The sequence below is a fragment of the Leptopilina heterotoma genome, unplaced genomic scaffold, assembly GCF_015476425.1.
Source record: "Leptopilina heterotoma isolate Lh14 unplaced genomic scaffold, ASM1547642v1 Lhet_803, whole genome shotgun sequence".
Taxonomy (NCBI): domain Eukaryota; kingdom Metazoa; phylum Arthropoda; class Insecta; order Hymenoptera; family Figitidae; genus Leptopilina; species Leptopilina heterotoma.
In genome coordinates, this window is record NW_025111183.1 from 3,691 (window position 1) to 7,380 (window position 3,690).

The window sequence follows — 3,690 nt, forward strand, 5'->3', positions numbered from 1 at the left end:
GATTTTTAAATTTTCTGTACAAAAAAAAACGAAAAAATCGACCAATTTTTATTTTTCAGAAATTTTTAAAATCGTTCAAAAACTGATTTTTCGAGTAAATTTCTGTTTGAAAATGAAAATAAATAACAAATTCAGTCGAAATTTACAATTGCAAAAATTTTCGGAATCAAAAAATTTGAAGAAATCGACGAAAATCAAAATTTTTTATTTTCCTATAGAAAAAAAAACGAGAAAAACGACGATTTTTAAATTTCGAAAAATTTTCAAATTCTTTTAAAAACTTGTTTTTCGAGTATAATTTAGATGGAAAATGAAAAAATTTCATAAATTTAGGCGAAAATCAAGATTTTTAAATTTTCTGTACAAAAAAAAAACGAAAAAATCGACCAATTTTTATTTTTCAGAAATTTTTAAAATCGTTCAAAAACTGATTTTTCGAGTAAATTTCTGTTTGAAAATGAAAATAAATAACAAATTCAGTCGAAATTTACAATTGCAAAAATTTTCGGAATCAAAAAATTTGAAGAAATCGACGAAAATCAAAATTTTTTATTTTCCTATAGAAAAAAAAACGAGAAAAACGACGATTTTTAAATTTCGAAAAATTTTCAAATTCTTTTAAAAACTTGTTTTTCGAGTATAATTTAGATGGAAAATGAAAAAATTTCATAAATTTAGGCGAAAATCAAGATTTTTAAATTTTCTGTACAAAAAAAAACGAAAAAATCGACCAATTTTTATTTTTCAGAAATTTTTAAAATCGTTCAAAAACTGATTTTTCGAGTAAATTTCTGTTTGAAAATGAAAATAAATAACAAATTCAGTCGAAATTTACAATTGCAAAAATTTTCGGAATCAAAAAATTTGAAGAAATCGACGAAAATCAAAATTTTTTATTTTCCTATAGAAAAAAAAACGAGAAAAACGACGATTTTTAAATTTCGAAAAATTTTCAAATTCTTTTAAAAACTTGTTTTTCGAGTATAATTTAGATGGAAAATGAAAAAATTTCATAAATTTAGGCGAAAATCAAGATTTTTAAATTTTCTGTACAAAAAAAAACGAAAAAATCGACCAATTTTTATTTTTCAGAAATTTTTAAAATCGTTCAAAAACTGATTTTTCGAGTAAATTTCTGTTTGAAAATGAAAATAAATAACAAATTCAGTCGAAATTTACAATTGCAAAAATTTTCGGAATCAAAAAATTTGAAGAAATCGACGAAAATCAAAATTTTTTATTTTCCTATAGAAAAAAAAACGAGAAAAACGACGATTTTTAAATTTCGAAAAATTTTCAAATTCTTTTAAAAACTTGTTTTTCGAGTATAATTTAGATGGAAAATGAAAAAATTTCATAAATTTAGGCGAAAATCAAGATTTTTAAATTTTCTGTACAAAAAAAAACGAAAAAATCGACCAATTTTTATTTTTCAGAAATTTTTAAAATCGTTCAAAAACTGATTTTTCGAGTAAATTTCTGTTTGAAAATGAAAATAAATAACAAATTCAGTCGAAATTTACAATTGCAAAAATTTTCGGAATCAAAAAATTTGAAGAAATCGACGAAAATCAAAATTTTTTATTTTCCTATAGAAAAAAAAACGAGAAAAACGACGATTTTTAAATTTCGAAAAATTTTCAAATTCTTTTAAAAACTTGTTTTTCGAGTATAATTTAGATGGAAAATGAAAAAATTTCATAAATTTAGGCGAAAATCAAGATTTTTAAATTTTCTGTACAAAAAAAAACGAAAAAATCGACCAATTTTTATTTTTCAGAAATTTTTAAAATCGTTCAAAAACTGATTTTTCGAGTAAATTTCTGTTTGAAAATGAAAATAAATAACAAATTCAGTCGAAATTTACAATTGCAAAAATTTTCGGAATCAAAAAATTTGAAGAAATCGACGAAAATCAAAATTTTTTATTTTCCTATAGAAAAAAAAACGAGAAAAACGACGATTTTTAAATTTCGAAAAATTTTCAAATTCTTTTAAAAACTTGTTTTTCGAGTATAATTTAGATGGAAAATGAAAAAATTTCATAAATTTAGGCGAAAATCAAGATTTTTAAATTTTCTGTACAAAAAAAAACGAAAAAATCGACCAATTTTTATTTTTCAGAAATTTTTAAAATCGTTCAAAAACTGATTTTTCGAGTAAATTTCTGTTTGAAAATGAAAATAAATAACAAATTCAGTCGAAATTTACAATTGCAAAAATTTTCGGAATCAAAAAATTTGAAGAAATCGACGAAAATCAAAATTTTTTATTTTCCTATAGAAAAAAAAACGAGAAAAACGACGATTTTTAAATTTCGAAAAATTTTCAAATTCTTTTAAAAACTTGTTTTTCGAGTATAATTTAGATGGAAAATGAAAAAATTTCATAAATTTAGGCGAAAATCAAGATTTTTAAATTTTCTGTACAAAAAAAAACGAAAAAATCGACCAATTTTTATTTTTCAGAAATTTTTAAAATCGTTCAAAAACTGATTTTTCGAGTAAATTTCTGTTTGAAAATGAAAATAAATAACAAATTCAGTCGAAATTTACAATTGCAAAAATTTTCGGAATCAAAAAATTTGAAGAAATCGACGAAAATCAAAATTTTTTATTTTCCTATAGAAAAAAAAACGAGAAAAACGACGATTTTTAAATTTCGAAAAATTTTCAAATTCTTTTAAAAACTTGTTTTTCGAGTATAATTTAGATGGAAAATGAAAAAATTTCATAAATTTAGGCGAAAATCAAGATTTTTAAATTTTCTGTACAAAAAAAAACGAAAAAATCGACCAATTTTTATTTTTCAGAAATTTTTAAAATCGTTCAAAAACTGATTTTTCGAGTAAATTTCTGTTTGAAAATGAAAATAAATAACAAATTCAGTCGAAATTTACAATTGCAAAAATTTTCGGAATCAAAAAATTTGAAGAAATCGACGAAAATCAAAATTTTTTATTTTCCTATAGAAAAAAAAACGAGAAAAACGACGATTTTTAAATTTCGAAAAATTTTCAAATTCTTTTAAAAACTTGTTTTTCGAGTATAATTTAGATGGAAAATGAAAAAATTTCATAAATTTAGGCGAAAATCAAGATTTTTAAATTTTCTGTACAAAAAAAAACGAAAAAATCGACCAATTTTTATTTTTCAGAAATTTTTAAAATCGTTCAAAAACTGATTTTTCGAGTAAATTTCTGTTTGAAAATGAAAATAAATAACAAATTCAGTCGAAATTTACAATTGCAAAAATTTTCGGAATCAAAAAATTTGAAGAAATCGACGAAAATCAAAATTTTTTATTTTCCTATAGAAAAAAAAACGAGAAAAACGACGATTTTTAAATTTCGAAAAATTTTCAAATTCTTTTAAAAACTTGTTTTTCGAGTATAATTTAGATGGAAAATGAAAAAATTTCATAAATTTAGGCGAAAATCAAGATTTTTAAATTTTCTGTACAAAAAAAAACGAAAAAATCGACCAATTTTTATTTTTCAGAAATTTTTAAAATCGTTCAAAAACTGATTTTTCGAGTAAATTTCTGTTTGAAAATGAAAATAAATAACAAATTCAGTCGAAATTTACAATTGCAAAAATTTTCGGAATCAAAAAATTTGAAGAAATCGACGAAAATCAAAATTTTTTATTTTCCTATAGAAAAAAAAACGAGAAAAACGACGATTTTTAA